Source organism: Macaca mulatta, chromosome 18 (assembly GCF_049350105.2).
Source record: "Macaca mulatta isolate MMU2019108-1 chromosome 18, T2T-MMU8v2.0, whole genome shotgun sequence".
In the NCBI taxonomy this organism is placed as follows: domain Eukaryota; kingdom Metazoa; phylum Chordata; class Mammalia; order Primates; family Cercopithecidae; genus Macaca; species Macaca mulatta.
In genome coordinates this window covers 81,348,918-81,373,949 of record NC_133423.1, presented here as the reverse complement: position 1 = coordinate 81,373,949, position 25,032 = coordinate 81,348,918, and the positions used below count along the sequence as shown (strand labels likewise).

Below are 25,032 nucleotides of genomic sequence, written 5' to 3'. Positions count from 1 at the left end.
ATTTCCTAGGGATAATAGAGCTGCAGTTTTTCAATAAACTCTGTTTTCCCTGTAACTGTGTTAAAAAAAAAAAAAAAGTAACCTTATAGAGACATGTGATATGGTCCTGTGGTCAGTGCCAGGCATAGGAGCAACCTCTTTCAAGTAGCATAGAGGGAAAATAGCAATGGGATATGGGGCATAGTTGGTCTGGGGCTAAGCACATTTTCTTCAGGCCAGGCCTAACCTAGAAACATGCTCTTTGAGATGCAAGAGGTGGCACAGCCAACAATCAAACAGCCCCTGACCTCTTGGTCAGTGTGGTGTGCTGTGCTGGGGGAGACTTGGGTTACTTCTTGAGGACACACTATTAGCTGGAACCTGTTCAGTGGAGCTGCTTACACAGAAACTTTCCAGCACACACACAGCTGCACATAACCAGAGCCCTGTTTTGTCAACCAAGACTCACGGTAGGAATGGCAATTTACGTCGTTACTCAGTACTCAAAAGGCTGGCCTTGGATGTAGTCTCATGGCTCAAGGATTTTCTCCAAGTTCTTCTCCTTGCCATTCTTCTGTCCAGTTGCCTCAAATCCGAATTTCCCCCTTGTGCCTGTCTTCTTTAGTTTCTTTCGTCCCAGCTCTTCTTTGGGAGGACTGCCTAGTTTTTAACTTTGGTTTTTACATAAGATGTTTTCTCTTGCTGGGTTCCCTTGTCTCCAAGCATCATAGCCCAGGGGCAAGTCCTTACCCAGCTACTACACCCAGTCTTGGCATGCAGACTCCACCCACCCCAGCTCAGGTGCAGCGCCCCAGGTCCTTGCTGTGTGGGAGGAAGAATCAGACAGGGAGTGACATGGCTCATGGGTGAAGATCTGGGAATCCAGTCCACGCTCTGAGTCAGCAGCGAGGCAGCAAGCAGGCTTTACGACCCAGAGCACGATGGCTCATTTTTTGGGGCCTTTGCGATGGAGGGCACAGTAGCCAAGGATAAAGGTATAAAGGTTCCTTGGAATGACCAGGGGAATTAACCACCATCCTTGCCTGAACCAAACTTATTCCACTTGTTGGTTTAGGACTTTCACGCTGCCTGTCTGCCATGGTTCACTTTTCCTCTGAGAGTGTTTCAATGCCAAGCTGCTTGTAATTTTCTATTTACTGTTCATATACTTGTGTGCAAAGTTGACACAGATGTAGGTGTAGCTCTTATATAGCTCAGTACACACTGGATAAATCGGGGCAGCATCTGCCCCCCGGGGGCCTGGGTGCTCCTTCTCAACCCACCCACCACAGGGATACATGGGCAGCCTGGGATTTCTTGTTTCTTCCCTTCAACGGATGCTCATAAAAGGGAAAAATGTCCCACGTATTCATCCAAATTCCTTCTCTGAATGTGTAAAAGAAGCTTGTCCAACCCGCAGTCCGTGGGCTACATGTGGCCTGGGAGGGCTTTGAATTTAGCCCAACACAAATTCGTAAACTTTCTTAAAACATTAAAACATGAGATTATGTTGGCATTTTTTTTTTTTAAGCTCATCAGCTATCGTTAGAGTTAGTGTATTTTTTTTTTTTTTTTTTTTTTTTTTTTGAGACAGAGTCTCGCTTTGTCGCCCAGGCTGGAGTGCAGTGGCCGGATCTCAGCTCACTGCAAGCTCCGCCTCCCGGGTTTACGCCATTCTCCTGCCTCAGCCTCCCGAGTAGCTGGGACTACAGGCGCCCACCACCTCGCCCGGCTAGTTTTTTTTTGTATTTTTAGTAGAGATGGGGTTTCACCATATTAGCCAGGATGGTCTCGATCTCCTGACCTCGTGATCCGCCCGTCTCGGCCTCCCAAAGTGCTGGGATTACAGGCTTGAGCCACCGCGCCCGGCCTAGAGTTAGTGTATTTTATGTGTGGCCCAAGACAATTCATCTTCTAATGTGGCCCAGGGAAGCCAAAAGATTGGGTGCCCCTGATGTAAAACAGCCCCCTTTGAATTCTAGGTGTCCCTTGTTTTAAGAACTAATGAGTAGATTAACTCCAATGCGTATCTAGCCATCTAAATTCGACCTTGGATTTCTCTTTGGGGGTAACCTTTTCATGAAATGCCTTTCCTCGGTGATTAAGACCTTAAATCTCCCCACAGTGAGCAGGTGACTGTCTTTGAGAACTATGTGAGGAAACACAGCATTTTGCCGTGTAATTGGGCCTCTGGGGCCCAGAGTTCTCTACGGTTAGAACGCACTGCCCCGCGGAGGCTGTGCCTGTCAGGAGCGCCGCTCCTCTGCGTGGCCTTCGGGTGGGTGTGTAGACTGATCGCGTTTTGGTGAGGAAAGGACATCTTATAAGCTGTACTGGCAATTATATCCTGTCTATGAATTGCTCATTGCTGAACATGATTTGAATTTCAAAGGATGCAAAAGAGGACGCTCGAGCTCATGAAATTCCCCCTTTCCATTTCCCCCCAGCTCCACCAAGGTAATGAGAAATGCAGTGTTAAGCGAGGCAGCTGCAGCAATTGCTGAGACAGGAACTGCAAATCACAAGTCAGGCTCTGTCCCGGTTCTGATGATATGTCTAATGATAGTTTAAGATCTGAAACCTCCTTTTTCCTTAGTTAGCAATATATAGAAGCAAAGTAACTTTTGGGTCCCCAAATCTGCACAGTAACATAGGGAAGGGGATATATTTCTGTTGGGGAAGCATGCTTTATTTTTAAATGTCAAAGGAATTGGGTATCCAGCAGGACACCTAAGAAACAGAATGCTGGGTGTTAAGACCTGAAGGCAAAAACACTGTCGTTATGATTGTACCTTCAGAACGTATTTTCCACTTCTCAGTGAAACGGCCATTTATGTTATGCATCTGCATTTGAAAGCTAAGTTCCTGTGTGGGGCCAGGAGAGCACCAACATGCAGATTTCACATACAAGTTTGCAAATAAATAAATGTGCCTGTGTTGAGAGTGTCAGGTGCAGTGAAGTCTGGGGAGAAGGGGCCATAATGTTCTCTATATTCATTTGTTCTTCAAAAAAGAGTGATTGTGTTCATGCCCCTAGTACGGTCCTATACACGAAGGATACAACAGGTGCCTGCTTTCCTGGGAGAGACAAGAACAGATGAATACAGAAAAGAGCGTGCAGTGTCAGTGCAAGGCGAGGACTGAGAACCGGGTGGTGTGGCTGCACAGCTGGGTCAGTGTGGACGATCAGGAAGGGGCTCTCTGATGGGCTGGCCCCCATGCTGAGATTTTTCTTTCTTTTTTATTTTCTTTGAAGTTGGAGTTTTGCTCTGTCACCCAGGCTGGAGTGCAGTGGCATGATCTTGGCTCACTGCAACCTCTACCTCCCAGGTTCAAATGATTCTCCTGTCTCAGCCTCCCAAGTAACTGAGATTACAGATGCCCGCCACCACGCCCAGTTTATTTCTGTATTTACAGTAGAGATGGGGTTGCACCATGTTGCCAAAGTGCTGGGATTACAGGCGTGAGCCACTGTGCCCGGCCCTGAGATTTGAAAAGCAAGGAGAGTAGCTACATGATGATCAGGGAAGATGAGTTGGATGCCACAAATCCTTTGCTCTATGAGTGTTGTTGGTTAAATCATGTAAAGAGCCTTGCAGGGCAAGGGAGCAGCTAGGTAAGGCTCTATGATGAGGGAATGCTGGCAACTTGAAGGAAAAGCAAGGTTGTCAGTGAGCTCCGGGGTAGCACGGAGACCAGGCAGGGCCACAGGTGGAGGACTGAGACTCGGGGTGAGGAGTTTGAATTCTATGAGGGATGCGAGGAAGCCTTTACAGGGCAAGCAAGGGAAGGGCATGATAAACTAGATGTTAAGTGAATGTCTCTGGCTGCCAGGTGGAGAAAGGATTACAGAGAAGCTGGGTAGAAGCAGGGAGACCTGCTACACTCCATGTGTGGGTGAGTACCAGCAGAAGCAGCGTGTGCAGCAACAGGAAGTGTGGTGGCTCTGGACTCTGGGCTGCCGTAGCCAAACACTTCTTCTTGGCCGAGTGGTGGCATTCTGCCTGCCCCCCGTGGGCATCATTGGGATTCTGCTCCCCAGCTTCAGAAGTGCTCCGTTTTGGAAGGGAAAGTCAGCATCCCTTGCCTTAGGAGAATCCCAAGTACCTGGTGATGGAAGAACCTTTGAGGGAAGCTTGAGACTGGCCAGTCCAGGACCCTCTGCTTAACCAAGGGAAGGGCAGCACTTCTACCACCAGGAGATACCTGCTGTGGGACACAGTGCTGCTCCAGCCATGCAGAAGCTCACACAGGCCTGCAACAGTTATTCATCCATGCACAGCTGCCGCTGGCCAGCAGAGCCTGTGACGGGGCCTTCACAGGTAATTCCCAAGATCAAAACAGACTCTTGTGCTTAAAATAATTACTTCGCCACCATTTCCAAGATGCTTCTGAATGCTTCTGAATTCTGTTAATTTCAAAGAACCCACTTCCTCTATTTGAAAAATGGGTATTTTAATGTCTGCCAGGCTGCAGTTCCATGAGGCATGATAGTGTGCAGTATGTTCTGGAGATTTCCAGGTGAAAGATCTCTAAGGGCCAGAACTGACTAAAGTCATGTAGACCACCTCTAAAAGAGGCAAGTCTCAAAGATAAATACCAGCATCACAAGAGAGGTCCTTTGGTATGATATGCCCCACGTCATTCAGCTTTGTTGTGGCCGGTCATCATTGGTGGCAGCTGACTGGTGGCAGTATCACATCCACCGTGTGATTTTCTGCAGAATGCTGGTGATTTGAGGATGCATAGGAAGTTCTGAACTCAGGAACACCATGCATTTTCACAAGCGTTTTCACTTTGCCTTAAGATTTGTAGAAGATTTAAGCGGGCATCCCATCATCAGCAAAACCTAACACCACCATCCTGAGATAAAAGCTAAGGCAGGATTTCCTGAGGCTGGGACCGGACCGAGACATTTTCCATCTTCTATTTTTGTTTACCCAGCTTCAACTGCCACCTTTTATACTACCCCGGAGGCAAGGGGGCACCCATGTGAATGAGAGATACTGGATTTGGCCAAGATCATTAGGGAAGGGTGCCCTTCCCACACAGTGATGCCTTGCAGGCACAAGGATGGAAAATTATGCCAGGAATGCGATACTGCCAAGCCTGAACACAGAGAGGACACGACATTGGCACAGGCCTGCTGGGTCTTGACTTCAGCTTGCAGAGGAGCTGGAGGAGGCTGGCAGACTCTGCTCACTAATGGGAAGGCTCAGGTGCCAATGGCTTTTCCTCTCTGCCCATGTAACACTTTTTGTGGAGAATGTGTGGACACAGCTTGAGGCTTTGTGTCCACCCCGTCAGTTGGTGAGATAGAGAGGAGATGGGCCGATGGTTATTGAGGCACTATTGTCCAGATGGGGCATCATTGGAGCCCATAGATGGGGTACTGTTGGAGTTGTAATGAGAGGGGTTGCCAGTGGCCCCTGGAGCAAGACACCTGGAGCTTCTATTCAGCTTGCTCTTCTTCAACGTCCATGCTCCTGTAAGATGAGATTTGTACTGTGCTTTCATTTATGTATTTTATTATTATTATTTTGAGGTAGGGTCTTGCTCTGTCACCCAAGCTGGACTGCAGTAGCATAACCATGGCTCACTGCGGCATTGACCTCCCTGGCCCAAGCAATCCTCCCCGCTCAGCCCCCTGAGTAGCTGGAACTACAGGCACACACCATCATGCCCAGCTAATTTTTAAATGTTTGTAGAGTTGGGATCTCACTGTGTTGCCCAGGCTGGCCTCAAACTCCTGGACTCAAGTGATCCTCTTGCCTCAGCCTCCCAAAGTGCTAGGATTACAGTCATGAGCCAGCATGCCCAGCCACATCATCTTTTTAGAATGACAAATTTGGGCCGGGCTTGGTGGCTCGTGCGTGTAATCCTGGCACTTTGGGAGGCAGAGGCAGGTGGATCACCTGAGGTCAGGAGTTCAAGACCATCTTGGCCAACATGGTGAAACCTCCTCTCTACTAAAAATACAAAAATTAGCTGGGTGTGGTAGTGGGCATCTGCAATCCCAGCTACTCCGGAGGCTGAGGCAGGAGAATCACTAGAACCCAGGAGGCAGAAGTTGCAGTGAGCCGAGATTGTGTCACTGTACTCCAACCTGTGCAACAGAGCGAGACTCTGTCTCAAAACAATACAAAATAAAAAAGAACTAAGAAGGACAAATTCAAATAGGTCTAGGGGAGACGCAGAAAAGCTGCTTTATGTTAGGATCTGGCTTGTATAGAGGGAACAACAACTGCAAATGTGGAAAACTGATAGGGAAAAAGGGGATGAGACTGATTTTGTATCACTCTAAATGGTAACTAGGCTGACAAATGGAAATATCAAAGGAAAGTTTCCACTCAATGGAAATGAAATGTTTTCTGATAACTAGAACGGTGAAAAAAAAAAAGAGCACCTCCAGGTGAGAACACCCAGTTCCAATTCCAGGTCTGTGACTGGCCACCTCTGTCATCACAGGCACATTTGACAATGACTCTGAGCATGTTTTCTCATCTGCGAAACACGTATGCTTTTGAGGATTTCTTATTGGTCACCAACTCCATGCCATGTTCTAGAGACCACGTTCCACCCAAGAGTGGAAAAAAAGGGGGGGAAATAAGTCCCGCAGTTTGCATTCTAGTGGGGAAGAAAGAATAAAGAACAAAGTGAAATACCCACTGCACGGTGATCAGTACGATGAGAACAGCACAGCAGGGACGGGCAGAGGTGTGGGTTGGGTGTGGCTGTGTGAGAGCTGGTAGGAAAACTCTCTCCCTTCTAAGGTGACAAGATTGAATGAAAATCACACATCTAACACCATCCATATACAGTAAACAACAAATAATAGCTCCTTTCCCTGCCTGTTTTGGCAATGGAAAGGCTATAGAGAGAGGCACTGATCCCCTGGCCCTTTGGTGTCCCATGGCTCTGCCATGGCTGGGTGGACAGGTTATGTCTCTCATCTGTAGTGTTACCTTAAGAAGTAATAAGCCAATGTATGCAGTGCGCTTAGAGCAGCACCCTGCGCGTAGCAGGTGCTGTGTGATTGACAGCTCTTCCTGTGATCGCTTTCCCTCTGATTGGCAGGGCTCCCACAAGCACCCCCAATATGGAGCACCAAAATGATCTCATTGCAGGCGGTGTTAGAATGCAGAACCAGCCAAAAGGAGGCACCCTCCAGTGCATCCTTCTCATGCCCCGAAGACCTCCTGGGCAGTAGGAGGGGCCTCTCCCTGGCAGAGGGCTGGATTTGTTGACCATATGACAGTGGGCCTTTCAGGCCATCTGAAAGCAGACAGCAACAGGAGGCATGGCCTTGCTGGAAATGCTGTAACGACGATCCCATTAAGCACATCACAGGCAGGGGATTTATTGCTCAGATGGGTGGTGACTAAGGTGTGATCAAGTGGGAAAAGGTTTCCATGAGCTGGCAGGGCTCATTGACTAGGAGTGTTGGTTTCTCTTTTGTATGGATTAAAACAGTCACCTGGATCATACTTAATCTCTGTCAGCTACTTGTTTTGTTTAACATAAGTTTCAGCTGAGATCTAAGACAAGCTGACCAGGGCAGGCACTCCTGTTCTCTGCTCTTGGCTCCACTCTCTGCACCGTGAAGCCTGAGGACTGCATATGACCTTCTAGCTCTCTCTCAGCTCAGACACTGTACAGTTCTCGGACTTACGTGGGGTCTGAGCAAGGCGACTGGCTCTAGGATAAGAGTATGCTGGAATGATCCATGGGGGGAGGGGTGCCTTTCACTGTCCAGATGGTCCTTAGAGCAGCAGTCTCAACGTCAGCACAGTGACACGTCACTGGACAGGTGGGTCAAAACTGCCATGCCCACACTATGGCCTCCCGCCTTGTTTCCAGCAACGTCAGACCAGCTGGACTCGGTTGGCTTTCACCACCGGGATGCCTTCTGCTGCGCTCGACACCAGCCCAGGAGCTGCAGCTCAGCTCTTAGTGGGGCTGGTCAGGGATTCTCCTCAACGTCTGAGAACACTGTTCTCCATGGGTTTCTGGAAAACACCTTTATCTGTTTCTTCTGCTGTCCTCCCATAAAGGCGACTTCCCACCCACAGCTGAATTCCTTCAGCTCCTCTGAAACTTCACTAGTCTCTGGGGGCCCAGGTCAGAGGGGTGTAAAAGATGTCTTGCTTTCTGCCTAAGCTCCCCTGTCCACCTCTGAGTTCGGTGGAGAGCAAGCAAAAGTGTCAGGTCGTGTGATAGCAACGTCCTCCCCACATACTCTTCATTCCCTGGGAGAATAACTACTGGAGAAAAAATAATGGTGCCTTTTACAAGAACTGAGTCATTGTGATGACCTCTGGGCCATGTGGTCAGGAGCTGTCTATGGGGTCCGGTCAATAGTTAGCAACAAAGCAGAGACCCCAGTCCCCTTGTAGCCACAAACAGCTGAATTCTGCCATCAACTTGTTGAACTCGAGAGACTACCATGAGCTGCAAATGAGATCCGTTGCATGACTGATGCCTGACTGCACTTTTGGGGGACCCTGAGCAGAGGATCCAGCTAAGCCATCCAGACTGCCGGTTGGCAGAAACGTGAGCTCACACATTGGTTTTGTTTTATGCCATTAACTTTATGGAACTTTGTAACTATAGTGCCCTTTGTTTGTACAGTGATAAATAACTACGAAGGGGAAAAAATCTCAGCCTCATAAACAGATAGTTACTTTGAGTTCCCTAAAGGGGTATTATTTTTTTTCTGTGAAAGTAGACAGTTCCAGTGAGTAAAGATGCGCCTTGACAAGACGCACATTTAACTATTTTCTCTTTTTAATTTTTAAATTATTTTGTAGAGATGGAGGCTCTCATTATGTGGCCCAGGCTGGTCTCAAACTCCTGACCTCAAGTGATCTTCTTGCCTCAGCCTTCCAAAGCGTTGGGGTTATATGCAGGAGTCAACACGCTCAGCAATTTAATTACTTTCTCTTTTGGAAAAAAATTGACCTGCATGAAGGTTTAAATACCTTGGATGATTTGAGTTCTCCAACAATAGAGAAGAAATTTTGCAAATGACACATCAATTCCAATGTAATATTCCCATGGAATATGAGAAACGTAAAACAGAAAACAAGAAAAACCAGTGAAACTAATCAGTAATAGAAGAACCATTTTTAAACTCATGTCCATAGGTCGAAGTTTCCATGCAAACATTTATTTAAGATGGACATATGTACATTTAATAGGAACTAAGGGCAAATAATCACTGAACTCTCTTTTCATCAGTTCTGTTTTACTTCTTACTTTTATCATTGTCCAGCCATGTATTTTTCTATGCTACATCCTACATTTTAATTGTGCGTCTTTAAGTAATGTCATTTCATGTTCATAAGCCATTCCATATCTCATTGCAATCCACTGAGGTGTGACTAAAGAACACGAATTCTGCATCATAAAACTTGGAGTCAAGTATGGGATCTGCTTCTTAACAGCTGCGCTCTTTTTAAGCTGGTAACTTAACAGCTCTGAGCTCCCTTTTTCTGAGCAGTAAATACCCAATTTAGAGCTGTGAATGTCAAATCTAGTGTGGATGTAATGTATCTCAAGCCTCATGAATTGGTAAGAGGTCTGCAAACTCTTTCTCTCAAAAGCTTGCAATAGGCCCAGAATAATTTTAGCCCAACATGTAATAGGCCCAGAATAATTTTAGCCCAACAACTGCAGCTAGGCTGTATCAGGGCAGCCTTGCATGTGTTTCCATAGCTGCCGCTACTGCCGAGAGATTCTGGGGACTCGCCTTGGAACAAAGACCCTCATAGCCCTTTAGAGAGTCCTCATGCAGGGCGGAAGAATGAGCTCTTCTGTTCAGGTGCAGTCTTAGCCTCCTGCTCGCTGGTGGGCAGCCTCTTTCATCCAGCACGTTGGATAAATTCAACCAACCTCTCTAGACCCTCAAACAGGGGTGCATGCCCTCTGGGGAGGTGGCTGAGATGACAAGTCTTGTTATAGCCTGGCACTTACCACTGCCTATCTTCATCAGATTTGAACCCTTCTTTATCCCTGGACCTGTCTGCCCAGCCTTGGGCACAGCTCAGCCACTCATCCCGAGGAGCTGACATAAGACAATGACCAGACCCCAGCATCTGAGGCAGTGCTGCCCTGATGAGCCCCATTGCTCCTGACCCTGACATTCCGGACTCCTTCCGTCCACTTAAAATCCCTCCGCTCATCAGCCATCGCCTCAGCTGTTAGTGGTGCTTTCCCCATTGGCTTAGATGTCTTCTGCGATCCGGGGCAATAAGCTTTCTCTTCTACTGCTGGCTCCCAGGGTATACCTTTCTCCTCCTGCTCCAGCTAGGGGAGAATTGGAAAAGGTACAGTGTGTGCACCTTCATATTGCTTATTTATTACATAAACATTTCTAACAAGCGCATCGTATAAGCTTGGCAATTTTTTAGGACCTTCACTGAGGTTAACTCATTTAATCTTCACAAGACTTTAGAAGATAGGGGCTATTATTATTCCTCTTTCTCAGATGAGAAAAACCTAGGCACAGAGAAGTTGAGTTCCTTCCCATGGTCACACAGCAAAGAAATGAAGGCCACATTCAAAGGCAGGTATGCTGGCTCCCATGTCCATGTCCTTAACCGCCGCACCACACTACCTGGCACTGCCTGGATTCTCCTTCTGGGTGGGTGAGTCCTTCCTACTTTGGGCATTGGAGACTTAGACATTATCTGAGGGGTCTGGAGCAGGTAGGCACAGCTTCCTTCACAAATAGACACCTCCCCTGATTCAGTTCATTATTTCACTCAGACACATCGTCATCTAACCACGTCCTGATTCTTAAACGTTCGCTCTATCACTACTCTGAAAACTCTAAAACATTACCTTCAGGCAAATAATTTGGGGGACATTTAAGTTGATCTCAGTTTTCCTCTATCTTTGCACAAAGCACTTAATTTTTTCATAGATTAGCTTTTTGTGGGAGGTATTCGGAACGATGAGCACTAAGTCTGAGCAGTGAGCTTACGGCACCAGAAATACTGAACCAATTCACATTGCCATGTAATATTGAACGGCTTACTCATAATCCCAGTGAAACTGGCTGTTATAATTTCTATTTTTTATTAGGTTTGTAATGATACTTAGATATGCTTAATTCACATTTCTTTTACTGTTAGTAATATTGTTAGTATGCACTTCTATAGGTGACAGTTTTACTTTTTGAAGTCATGTCTTTCCGTGCTTATTTAAATTGCATGATGGAATTTTAAATATCCATGTCAATCTGAAGGACACAAGGCACTTTATCTTTAAATAGGCCATGCTATCCCGTTCCATAAAACAGAGCTTTGGACTTTAGGCTACAAGAAGCTGAAATATGGGAGGTAATATCAGTATTATGTGTATTTTGTGAGCACTTACTATGTGCTTGTTAATCAGTTGACGTACAAAGTGTTTTCTAACCTTAGTTCTGTGCCTAACAATTGTTCCTCACGCCCGTTGCAAAGGACACATCTCATCCCCTATGATGGAGGAGGCGGGAGGGAGGACGGAGCACAGGTGGGAATGTTGAAATGGGAATATTCCAGAGCTGCTGGAGTTCAGAGGTGCCTGGGGAACTCCTCCTTTCCTCTGCGTGTTTAAACTTGGAATCCAGTTGACTTTACAAACAAACAATGGACCCCAGGCTCATGAACATCCTGGCTGAAAGTGCTGTGAGTCAGAAGAAAGCCCCCAGCTGGTGTGTTTCTAAGGAGAGCCCTTGATGTCAGGACTGCGTGGGGCGCCTCCCCCAACCTTGGAGGAGATTTCCTGCTGCTGGAGGAGGTGAAATTCTGATGATGGGGGTTTGGGGCTGCGCTGAGCTGGAGATTCAGCGGGCGTGCTCGCGGGGAGAGGGAGGAAGCAGCAAGCATGCCTCTCGAACCGGGCTCAGGCTGACGGGCACTTCTCGCTTGAATAAGGTCGAGGTAATTATGGGGGTCACTCTTGCTGCGACAGACATTTACACAGGTGCCAGACGCTGGCCAGGACTTGGCGGCTCCTTTGTTGAGATCTCAGCCAGCATTTCCTGGCCACATCCACAGATGGTTCTCTGAAGCTGCCTGGGGAGGAAAGACCTCTTGATAATGAGCTCGCTCTCCCTCTCCTGTAGGGAACTTGAATTCCTCACAGGGAAGGATGGAAGCCCTCTGACCTTGCCCTTCTGCCCGGCTGATGTGATCCGGGGCAGGTAAACGGGCGATACGGGAAGAGCGGCTGTCCTCCCAGCACAGAAATAGTCTCATTGCCCAAAGTAGGACTACACATTCTGAGTGCCAATTTCTGTGTGCCACATCTAAGTGCCAATTTCCAAGTACCAAAACCAGTTTTGGATTCACGAAGAGAATAACTGTCTTGTCAAAGGTTGCTACCCATCTCCGGTTGGTGGCAGATTCGAGGGTAGGCCTTCTCTGTTCACAATGGGGTCTCAGCCCTTAGATCACATGGTTTATAAGGAAGAAGGGAGTCCCCTGGATGATGGAACTCGCTCTCCTGTTTAAATCATTTGATTTAAGGGTTGAAACCCCTTATAAATCGTTTGATCTAAGTCTTACTGCTTTGGGGGTTCCATTCTCAGATAGGTTATTCTGGTTGTTTATGTTTTCCCTTTACAGATAGCAATACTCCAAAAGTCTGGTTTTTCCACATAAACCTTCCAGTGCCATTGAAGATATACAATTGAGACTTGGCCTTACTTCTTACATACAATGGAGCCAAATTTCTTATCTTCCACTGATTAAAAAAGTATTGCAAATGCCATTAAATGTAAGGAAACACAGTGGCTGCAGTGTTCAGCCCATGTCCCAACCCCAGGAGGGCTCACCTTTCCTTCTAGATCCTGCTCTTCCTCATTAATTACTTCCTCTTCATTTTGATTTCAAACATTCTTCACAGTCAGTTGATAATTGATAATGAATTTGAAGTGCATAATGAATGCACATAAAGGATGAGGTTGTTTAATGTTTTCCAGATGCAGGCAGCTGTCAGGAGAGCAAAGGAAAGGGAGAGGCTGGGTCCGGAAACTCTGCTGCTCCTGCGACAAGTGCTCCAGGTCCAGGCTGTGATTTCCACAATCTGTATCCGAACCACAGAGTGAAGCCGAAATTAGGTGAGTGATTGGGAGTGCTCAACCTCAACATCGGGGTGAGCGGAGTTCAACCACAGTGTTATCACGTTTTATTCAAATCTCGTAGTCCAAAACAGAATACCACACCCTGTTTCTATCTCAGTGCCTAGTGTTTCGTTTTGATCAAAATTACAGTTGCATAATTGACAGATGAGAGTGAGCGCTTGCAGATGTGAAGACCGGTGAAATAACACAGGAACAACACCCGCAAGACTGGGTTAATATCGCAATACAAATTCAGTCCGCTTTCATCTCCCAATTCATTTTTCCTTAAGAGATGATAACTTGTCTTGAATTCCAAATTCATTTCTGAACCAGAGATGTAGAAAGACCGCAAATCCCATGTATGAAGTTTTAGTTCAGCTGCAGATTCTACTTTTGCAATATTGTGGAATTTAACTTTGTTTCCAGGCTTAAAAAGGGCCATTTGAAAATTGATCGTACCTACAAATATAAATCTATTTTAAGATACTTTTGAAGGATGGCAAGTTTTTAAACTGTTTTTTCCAGTTACCACATTTGTGAGGAGCAGGAGAAGTTAGGAGATTCTGGGAACCTTGTGCAATTTAACAACTAGAGTTAAAACTCGGCACCTTCAGTTTTCCTAGTTTGCCAGTAGAGCTGGTGGTGAGACAAAGTAACAAGAGCCTGCAGCCTTCACGGTGGGTGAATCCCCTGTATGATTCTCCTCTCTTCCGTTTCTGCTTGTTTTTGGCATCACCATCTCTCCGCCCTGGGTGTTTCATCCTCTCAGGGTCCCATTCTCTCGGGTTGCCCTGAATCTCTGGGAAGAGAGGAAGGAATTGGCTCTGATTGAACCATTTGGCAGGAAGAGCAGACTGCGCTTGTGATCCGCTCAGGACTTCTGTGCTCAGCACAATGGCATGGAGAGAGAATGGTGGGCTCATAGGCACCAAGCTGGTGGGAGAGAGCTGTGGGCTGGGCCCTCCCTGTCCCTGCAGGGACACACGCTCCGCCCTTGTTGCCCATGTGCCAGGCTGGCCCTGGGGCTGGTGAGTTCAGAGCCTTAGCATCAAAGCTGCTTTGAACGTTAGAATAAGATGATACTCTCAAAAGCCTCATCAGAAGCTTTCATGGGAGTCAGTGGGTTTTAGGCAATAAGGATCTTCCTGCGTATTCCTTTCATTTACTTTACTTCTGATAAGCCAAAGGACTCTTGAGTCCCTCCAGTTTTCAAAGGCAGGCACTCAGAACATTTCCAGGACGTGCAGCCTTATTACCACGGTGGACAGCAGCTCCCGCCTTCAGAGCCCCAGCGAAGGAAACCCCCTCAGTAAATCAGTCACAGCCTCAGTGCTGGCGCGGCACAGCTATTCACACCCCGTCATGTGTCACGTGTTTCAGCTGCTCTTTCTCTGCCTGCCATGTAATCGCTGAAAAAAATAGAAGCTTTTTTGTGTGCCTGGGGTGGGGGTGGGGACCGGCTTTGCAAATCCCCCTGAGTGGATGCAAAGCTGGACCGCAGTTGCCAGGGAGTTGCTTCAGCCTCTGCGGAAATTAAGGAGCTCATGGAAGGAGCTTATTCCCCATTTATAGTGAGTTCAAGGGGGACAATGGGTCTGTGTGGCCGAGGATTACCCGGCCAGCCACAAAAGCATCAGGGCCTTTTAATCTGAAAATCAAAATTGTGCATCTAGTGACCCCACCTCAGACGGAGAGAAAATGCCGAAGTAGAGGAATGTTTTTTGTACCCTCATGATGGCAAAACTTTCTCAAGATGCAAATATCACTGTTAAGCTTCAGCCAGGGCCTTTTCAGAATCTAGGCTACAGAATAACCTTCCCTTGGGATTCACCAAGGAATGGCGAAGGCTGCTCTCAGTGGTGACCCAGGCCCATGGTGCAGAGGTGACAGAGTGGTGAGCTGGGCTTGGAGGCAGGAAGGATGCCCTGCAGAGGGCTCCAGATGGGGCCAGAGAGTCCTTCTCTCCAGGCACACTGGTCCCTTTGAAGACGGTGACAGGGATTAATTTTCCCCACCAGTTCACTTCTGGCCAGTTTTGTTTCTTTCAACTCAAGGGGATTGTACTCTGAGGAAGCCAACGTTTCAAAGTACAAGTAGAAACAATAATAATAAATTATAGTGTTTCTCAGATGTATTCTAACACCAAGTGTTCATTCTTGCTGACTACTTTGTTGGCTAGCAGCTGGCTGTCCCTAGGTTCCTTTGTATGGGCAAGAGTGCAGTTTCCTATGTCAGGGTGGCATTAAATCTTACCAATGGCACTTGCACCAGAGGGACATTCAGAAAGTCTTGAACTTATTTGCAGACACATTTGCTTTAATGCGTATGTCTTTTAGTGAGCAGGACACAAGAACGCTCCCTCTATGTGCTTTGCAAAATGTGCTTTGCTAACCTAGAAGTCTCCAAGGCCATCTCCCTGGGGTTGCAGAACTAGCACCAGCAAAGCAGAAACACACTTGTGGGCCTGATCATGTGTGTTCAGAAGTTTATTTTTATAAGATATAAAGTGTCTGTTGCCTGCCTTAAGAATAAATGTTTGCCAAAAAAAAAAGGTAATAAAAATTTAAAAACACAAGTTTACCTATGTAACAAACCTGCACATGTACCTCTGAACTTAAAAGAAAAGTAAAAGAATAGGTATCTGCCAACAAGACCAAGGCTGTGATCTCAGGGCCACCATGGAGGACCCAGAGCAGTGTGGCAGATGAGTCTTTGTGTGCAAACTCTACTGTAACGTCCTTGGGGGAAGAGATTCTTCTTACAAAATGATAGGTGGGCTCTGAGCCCCCCGTCCCTGTTTTACTGCAAGAACGACCCCACGGACTATTATATAATTTGTGCCGTAAAGTCATCAGCCCATGCTTCTGCTGTCATCCGGAGGGCCCACTGAAAGCTAACTATTAGCAGGAAGAGCGCAAAGATAGGACTACCACCCTCCGTTTGAACAGTGTCTGCCTCTGGCACCCCACGTGGCTCTGACTGCCACATTTCGCGGTACCGCAGAGAGCACCTAGGTTGCTGCTGCCTGGTAGAGAATGGCAGGGATGGTGGCATTATTCCACCTGACTGTCATGTCCTGTTCCACTGGAACAAAGTCCGTGCATTGTCTTCATTGAATCTGATGACATCCTGGGAGAAACAGCAAGATAGATACAGCTGACTCCATTTTTCATAAAAGGTTATAAAAATGGTTTAAGTGACTTCCAACATGACAGAAGCTCCCCACAGTGGTGGCAGAATTCTTTCAACCTTCCTCCTTCAGTGCTTTGGGTCTTTTCATTACATTTTGAATGGAATGGATTGAGGTGTACTTGTTTCTCAAATCACAGAACACTGCAATTAAGTAATAGCATTGTGTCCCAAGAAATAAGTCATTTTTGTTAAAATAAAAGGCAAAACAGATGGTGATAAACTTATCTTACTTATTCCAAGAGCTGTTTCGGCCTAGAAGCAGCTGGTGCCACAAAGGCAAAGCTGAGGCTCCTTCCTTGTCCTCCCCCTCCCCCTCCCCCTCCCCCTTCTCCTCCCCCTCCCCCTCCCCCTTCTCCTCCCCCTCCCCCTCCCCCTTCTCCTCCCCCTCCTCTCCTCTGGCTCATCCCCGTGCAGATAATTAATCATGACAACTTCCCAATGAGCCCAGGGGAAGGCTCAGAATTCTCAGTGCAGCACCTTAAGCAGCTAGTCCCAGTGCTTGGAGTTAGCCCAGGAAATGACAAATCCACTTTAATAGTCTAAACATTTTGATCAGGTACCACATTAACAAGTTACAAATCAGAAAATGTAAAAAATTATGATCAAAATCTTCCTCCTACCACATTCTCCATCTACTCAGATTCCTTCATCTCCAAATTCGAACACAACTAACAAGTCACCATAATTATTGGTTTCTTGCATATCCTCTCAGAGATTTTCTTTGTGCTTATACAAGCAAATACAGATATCTATTCCCCCCACTCGAATGTTGCCTGTACTGTCTATAGCTGGCATAACGATAAATCTTAGAGATTTCCCCATCGGTACACAGAGAAACCTTGTTCTTTTGGTGGTTGCATTGTGTGACTGCACTGTGATATATTCAATCAGTCCCTACAAATGGATATGGGTTGTTTACGTTCTTTTGCAGTTACAATGAGGTCTCATGAGATCGTTTTGAACATATACTATTTCCCATGTGTACTGCTATATGTAGGTATATTCTTAGAAGTGGAATTTCTGGGTCAAAGGATAGGTGTATTTGCAATTTACTAGGTATTTCGAGATAGTCATCCTCAGTGATTTTACATATTTACAAACCTTCCAATTCTACATGAAAATGCTCTTTTCCTGACAGCCTGACCATAGTTGTTTCATCCAACTTCTTTTCTTTCTGCCAAACTGCTGGATTAGAAATTGTATCTTAGTGGAATTTTTACTTAGCATTTTTCTTACTATGAGCGAGACTGTGCACTTCCTCTTATGTTTAAGATGCACTTTTATTTCCTTGTTTCTGTCATCTCCACTTTTGAACTCATTAATAGATGACAGGTAATGTGCTGCTAAGAAGTGGGCTGTTCTGAGGTCACACCCCAGCCCTGTCCGAGTTTGATGTTAGAAGGACGCGCGTGACTGTGCCAGCATCAGTGCTTAGTACACAGCTGTGCACGCTGAGGGAGTGTGAGCTTCAGCCACAGAAGAGAGGAATGACCTTCTTGGCTGAAGGAGCAGCTCAGCACCGATACAGAGCTCTGCTGGTCCATGGCTTGTCTGGAAAAGAAACATGCCTGTAAGACAGGACCTCGGGTCCCGGGACTGGAACGTGGGACTAGGCAGTTAGGACGGAGGGTCTTGAGTGCTGCGGCACGGAGTGTGGGCTTTGCTCTGCAGGTTGTGGTTGAAAATGCCAGTTACCAAGTAGAAAATCAGGACCTCAATTCCCCTAACTGCTAGTGCTGTGTGCACTGCTGTGTGCCCTGGACATAACATTGAAATTCATATTCACGAGCAGTGCATATTAAAGCGTCAGTCACTAAAAATAACATTAGTTGCTAGGGATCCTGAGAGAGAGACATTAATAGTGGATGGTATTGTGGTCCAAAGTCTGGTGTGTGAGTCGTCTGGCAGGTGCCAGCTTCGATCCTAGGTCGCAGATCCTACTTCACGCCCCGACACAAGCTGAAAGATGCTGCTTGCTAGAATTGAGGCTGGAGAGGAGATAGGATCTGCTGCCATCCCCAACCTGTGTCCGGTTAGAGGGCAGAGGGGTTGTCTCCAGGGCCCACTTCTTCCCAAAATGGATTCACTAAATTAGGAGAAAAAGGAAAGAGGAGAAAATAAGAGAGAAATTAGGCAAACTGAAGTCTAGAAAAATGAGGGGTTTTCAATCTCAAGATTTTCATTTCCTGGTCATTCTTCCTTGAGGTGGTAAGGTCCAAAATTCATCAATATTTCCTATTTTCATAGATATTTACAGCATGTCACCAAGAAAAGAAATGGGCATCTTTTACTAGACAGTCATGCCTCACTTAACAATGGGGATACATTTTGAGGGATGCATTATTAGGTGATTTTTATCATTACGCAAACATCACAGAGTGTACTTACATAAACCTAGATGGTGGAGCCAACACACCCAGGCTATATTATATGGCCTATTGCTCCTAAGCTACAAACTTGTGCAGCATGTGACTGTACTGAATACTCTAAGCAGTTCTAACACAATGGTAAGTATCTGTATATCTAAACGTAGAACAGGTACAGTAAAAATATGACATCATAGTCTTATGGGTCCACTGCCATGTATGTGGTCAGTTTTTGACCAAAAATATCATTATACAGGGTACGATTGTATTTTAAACCTACATATAACTTGCTTTGGAATTAAATAATTTAAAAATTTTTCTATGTTACATGCTTCTTATAAGTGTGAATAGCCCAAGCTGATAAATGTGTTCTGATTTCATTCTACGAACAGGCAGTGAGGGAGGACAGGTGATTCTTTAATATTTTTGAACTCACGTATTTGTCTTTTGTGCCTCTGACAAAAGGGGGGAAAATCCTATGGTCTGTGTTTCAGGGGATTTCATGTAGAAATATTTTATAAGCTTGACCATTTTCATGTAAAATACCAACTTTTGTGACATTTAAATCTACTAGTGAAAATGAACAGGTTTCATTTACTAAGGGTCTAAGACCATAGAAGTCGATTTTATTGTTGAAGATTATAAAAAGAAATCATAAGAAATGTGCCAGCAGAGACACACAAGATAATTCTGATCCACATTTGAACAACCTGCTGTGTATGAACAGGTGTGTGTGTACGTGTCTCACGACCCACATAGCAAAGAACTACTGCTCAGTGACTTCTCTGTCCCAAGGTTTTCCTTCACTTAGCATTCTTTATTACCCTCTGTCGCCCTAAGGAGACAGATGGGCTCCAAACTTGTGTTTTGCCAGAGATCATTACATCAATTCTCAGAGCTCCAAGTCTGTGCCTTTCACAACTGATGGTGAGGACTCCCTGGGTGGATGAGTCTGTGAGAAGTTGGCCTTCAATATTAAAATAATGAATAGGCTTTAATGTGATTCTTAAGAGCCATTCAACCAGGAAATGTTGGCTTAGATGCAAGAAACAGTTTTCAGTGAGTTCTTATTTACATATGGCTTTCCAACTGCATTTTCTTAGGAACACGGAAATCTAGCGGCTTGCCCAATCATTGAATTTAAACAATTGAATGAAAAACTTTTTCCCCTTGTTAATGTTAGGTACTCTGTACCAGTCAAACAAATACCACTCTTCCTATGCCTTATAATTTTCTTCAAGGCCATAACCTCAAGTTAACAGATGAAAAGGAAATTAATGAACTCAGGGACAGGGCTGGGCCATTGCGGTGTATTCCTTAACACTTAGCAATCATAGTCAGTATAGTAACCTAACTATGTGTTAGCTTATAGAATGCAGACTGAAAACATGTCACTCCATTCTCATGTAACCCCAAATCTATTGATAATGGTCTTTTTTCAGATGCCAGTACAATCTTACTGAGTTTCCCAGGATTCCATAGCAGCCACTAGTGCCTGTTGTAGGAACCGCACCACCCCAGTGTGTGTTACACATAGTACCAAAGTTTAAGCCAGAAAGGAACATTGTCCCTGCATTTTTCTTGCATACATTTAATTCCCATTCAAGCACAGTACCCTTTTGTACACATGCACTGTTTTATTAATGTCCAGAGCCTAAAAGTACAAAGTTATGCCCATTTTCAGATGAGACGCTATTAAGGTCATCATTCCCATGGAGCCTTGCACCTGCTTTCCCCTGCAGTGAGTGCCTCGGTGCTGTCTGCTTTCATTCCGAAGATCTTTCTCCTTTATTTGATTTTTTTAAGCAAAAGCATATGCAAACACCCAAATACAATAAAATACAGAAAAAGTTAACATGTAGTCATTTTTTTTGTTCCGAGTTTTATTAAAATGGAATATGTAGAAGACAAAGCTGCATCCATCCTTGACACCCAAGTGCAAACTTGCCACCTCCTTAAAGAACCAGTGTCGTGAATTTGTTGAGTGTCCTTCTAGTTTATTTTTTTACATTGTAATTGCATATGTATCTATAAACAATATGTAGGACTGCTCTCTCTGTTCTTAGATTATATAAAAATAGTGTCATCCTGGAAAAATCACTTCATTTCTTTAAACTTAATATTATATTTTCAAAATCGATTTATTTTCATTCATATAATTAGCATGTAGCTGAATTTTAAAATTTGACCTCTATTTTTTTAATGCGAGCGAAATTATTTGATAGTTAATTTGACTACTGAATATAGTTGTACTTATTTCTGCAATTGTATATCTGTTTTCCATTTATCAGGCTTTTCTTTGAAACAACTTCTTACTTTTGTTTATTACATTTGTATGAAGTTAAAATTCATGAAAGGTATGTTCCTGAGCTTGTTTTCATTTCATCCTCAAAGCAACCATTCTAGTCCCATTTTTGTCATTATTGTAAGAACTTGTGTGTGATCCTGGGCAAGTTTCTCCTTCCCTGCCTCTCTTTCCTCATTCAGTTGGCCTCCCTCTACGGCCAGGGGTTTATTCCACATGCCAGTCATCTTTAATAATAACACTAACCACAGCAGTAATGACACACCCCTTTATTAAAAGACTGCTATATTTTAGACAGCATTCCTGAAAAATAATAGGCTGTGGATAAACACTTATTTCTAAACCAAGTGCAAAATATACCCAAAAGTCAGACAAAAGTCAGTCTCGCTCTGTCTCCCAGGCTGGAGTGCAGTGGCGCAATCTTGGCTCACTGCAAGCTCCGCCTCCCGGTTCATGCCATTCTCCTGCCTCAGCCTCCCGAGTAGCTGGGACTACAGGTGCCCACCACCACGTCCAGCTAATTTTTGTATTTTTAGTGGAGTCAGGGTTTCACTTTGTTAGCCAGGATGGTCTCTATCTCCTGACCTCGTGATCTGCCCACCTCGGCCTCCCAAAGTGCTGGGATTACAGGCATGAGCCACCATGCCTGGCCAGAAGTCAGATATTTTTTATTGTCCTGTTAGCTGGATTAATACTGTGTTATAACCAGCGTCTTGATTGAGATTTCTTATTCCTTTTTTCCAAGTTTAGATAGGAAGTAAAAAAAAATATATATATATATCCAATCATACTGAGAATCTCTGGTCTATGAGCTTGGGAATACCCTTGAAACTGTCATCCCTCAGACAGGATAGAGGTATTACAATAAAGATGTCTTGCTCTTGATTCGTGCTTATTCTGTTACTGTGGTGAGTTAACCACTTTCAGATTCTTACCACTGGCAAGGTTCAGCTGTGGATATGACACTCTGAGCTGATAACTCATTAAGTGCCCAAACAAACCACCAAATGCACATCAAATCATAGTCATTCTTTCCATCTTTGATTAGGATCCAGAACATTCTGGTAAAACCAACCTATTGCTTGTTCAGCTTTGATAAAAACGAAGAGAAAAATATTTTCTAAATTCAAGCAAAGAAATGTTTGAGCAGGTTCATTTGATATAATAATATCTCTTGAATGTGTGGAACTTGAAAGAATTAGAAATGCACAAGCTTGAAATAGTAACTAGCTCTCAGTTTCAGAAGATTTTCCCAGAACTACTGGTGAATTGTTCTCTTCTAACATAAACATTTAGTGCCATAAATTTCCTCCTCAGCATTGCTCCAGCTGCGTCCCACAAATTTTCTTATGTTGTATTTTCATTTTCATTCAGCTCAACATATTTGACTTTTTTTTCCTTGACACTTCCTCTTTAACCCACAGATTATTTAGAAATGTGTTATTTAGTCTCTAAGTGCTTGCAGGTATGTCTGTTATTTTTCTGTCATTTATTTCTAGTTTGATTCCATTGTGGTCAGAGAAGACAGCCTGTATTACTTCAGTTCTATTGTATTTGTTAAGATTTATTTTATGGCCCAGGATATGATCTATCTTGCTGTCTTGGTTCATTTGGTGTTGCTATAACAAAATATGCAGACTGGGTAACATATAATAAACAGAAATGTATTGGCTCACAGTTCTGGATGCTGGAAAGTTCAAGATCTTTCTGGCATGTGGTAAGAGCCTTCTTGCTGCTTCTTAACATGGCAGAAATCATCACATGGCAGAAGGGCAAAGAAACAGTGAGAGAGAGAGAGACAAAAAGGGGCCAAACTAACCCTTTTATAAGAAACCCACTCCCATGATCACAGCATTAATCCAATCATGATAATGGTGCCTTCATAACCCAAGTACCTCCCATTAGGCCCCACCCCCAACACTACTGCATTGAAGATTAAGTTTATCACACCCGGACTTCGGGGAACACATTCCAATCACAGCACATAGTAAATGCTTTGTGAGCGTTAGAAAAGAATGTATATTCTACTGTTATTGAGTGAAGCGTTCTATAAACTACTGAGTTGTTCTACATATTTTCTGATTTTCTGTCTAGATGTTCTAGCAGTTGTCGAGAGAGGTGCTGAAGCCTCCAACTACAATAGTAGATTTACCTATTTCTTTTTTTGGTTCTATCAGTTTTTGCTTCACGTATTGATACAGAAGGGGGGCAGAGAAGTGCTGAGAAGGGAAGGGCGTGCTCCCTGGTGAGGGCTCCACCCCCAAGCCTGTGCCCATGGATCTAGGTGAGGACAGGTATTTCTGTTTTCCTACCTAAATGTTGCATTTCCCACGACCACCCTGGCCTGCCACGCCCTCATCCTGTGCCTACAAAGACCCCGAGACCTTAGCAGGCAGGGACACAACCAGCTGGACGTTGAGAGGAACACATTGACAGAAGAACACACAAGTGGCAGGACGTCAAGAGCCCGTCCAAAGGAGCATGCCAGCAGAAGAGCACAGGGACAGACACGGGCAGGCCATGGACTGGAGGAACAATGTGGAGTTTGGCTGGGTGGTTGAAGGAGAGCCGGCCTGATGCCAGGGGAAAACCACCTTCCCACTCCATCGCCCTTCTGGCTCCCCCATCTGCTGAGAGTTTATTCCACTCAATAAAACCTCGCATTCATTCTCCAAGCCCACATGTCCTCTGATTCTTTCGGGACACCAAGACAAGAAACCCTGGGATACAGAAAGCCGTCTGTCCTTGTGATAAGGCAGAGGGTGTAATTGAGCTAACACAGGCTACCTACAGATGGCTAAACTAAAAGAGCACCATGTAACACACCCCACTGGGGCTTCAGGAGCTGTAAACATTCACCCCTGGGCACTGCTGTGGGGTCAGAGCCCCACAACCTGCCCACCTGCATGCTCCCCCTAGGGGTTTGAGCAGCGGGGCACAGAAGAAGTGAGCCACACGCCCATCACACACCCTGCAAGAGGGACAAGGGAATTTTTCTCATTTCAGTATGTTGCAGCTCTGTCGCTTGATGCATAAATGTTTAGGATTGCTATGTCCTCTTCGTGGATTGACTTTCTGTCATTATATAATGATATATATTCTCTGTATATATCATATATATATTTTCTCTCTATATATACACATATTTTATATATATATTCTCTGTACCTGGTGATTTTCTATACTCTGAAGCATACTTTTTCTGATTTATAAAAAGAATTCCTGTTTTCTTTTAATTAATGTTTCCATGGTACATCTTTTCTCAAACTTTCTATTTTTTGAAATGGAGTCTCGCTCTGTCTCCCAGGCTGGAGTACAGTGGCGTGATCTCCACTCACTGCAAGCTCCGCGCCTCCCAGGCTCACGTCGTTCTCCTGCCTCAGCCTCCCGAGTAGCTGGGGCGACAGGCGCCGCCACCACGCCCGGCTAATTTTCTGTATTTTCAGTAGAGACGGGGTTTCACCTTGTTAGCCAGGATGGTCTCAATCTCCTGACCTCATAATCCACCCACCTCGGCCTCCCAAAGTGCTGGGTTTACAGGTGCGAGCGACCGTCAAACTTTCATTTTTAGCCTACTTATATTGCTGTTAATAAAAGAAAGTTCAGACAGTAGATAGTTGGGACATACTTTAAATCCACTCTGTCAATCTCTGTCTTGTAATTGGTAAATTCACATCATTTACATTTATTGTAATTACTGATATGTTCAAGTATAAGTCTGCCTTTTAATTTTCTTTGGGTTTTTTCTATGTTTTTTATTTCTCTTTTTTAATTTTTCTTGCTCACCTATGGGTTACTTAATTTTTTTAGAATTCCATTTTTATGTATTTGCAGTATTTTTGACTATATCTATGTGTATGGATTTTTAATAATTCCTCTAAGTATGATATTGTACATATACAACTCATTAAAGACTGTTGGTGTTGATATTTTACCAATTTGAGTAAACTGTAAAAAAACTTTACTTCCTTTTAAGTCCCTTTGCCCTCCCCCGTTTATAATATAATTTACTAAGTATTTCCTCTGCATACATTTGGAACCATACCAAAAAATTTTGCCTTGTAATTTTGACTTAA

At 44.8% G+C, this 25,032-nt stretch overlaps 1 protein-coding gene across 1 annotated transcript in view; it reads left to right on the top strand.

Annotated features, from left to right (window-relative positions):
• LOC114673869 (uncharacterized) overlaps window positions 1-25,032 on the top strand; it is a 245,244-nt gene that overhangs the window by 109,062 nt on the left and 111,150 nt on the right. Inside the window, exon 5 of the mRNA XM_077975285.1 lies at window positions 12,953-13,090. The gene's annotated coding sequence lies outside the window, so the exon portion shown is untranslated. The remainder of the gene's footprint in view (window positions 1-12,952; window positions 13,091-25,032) is intronic.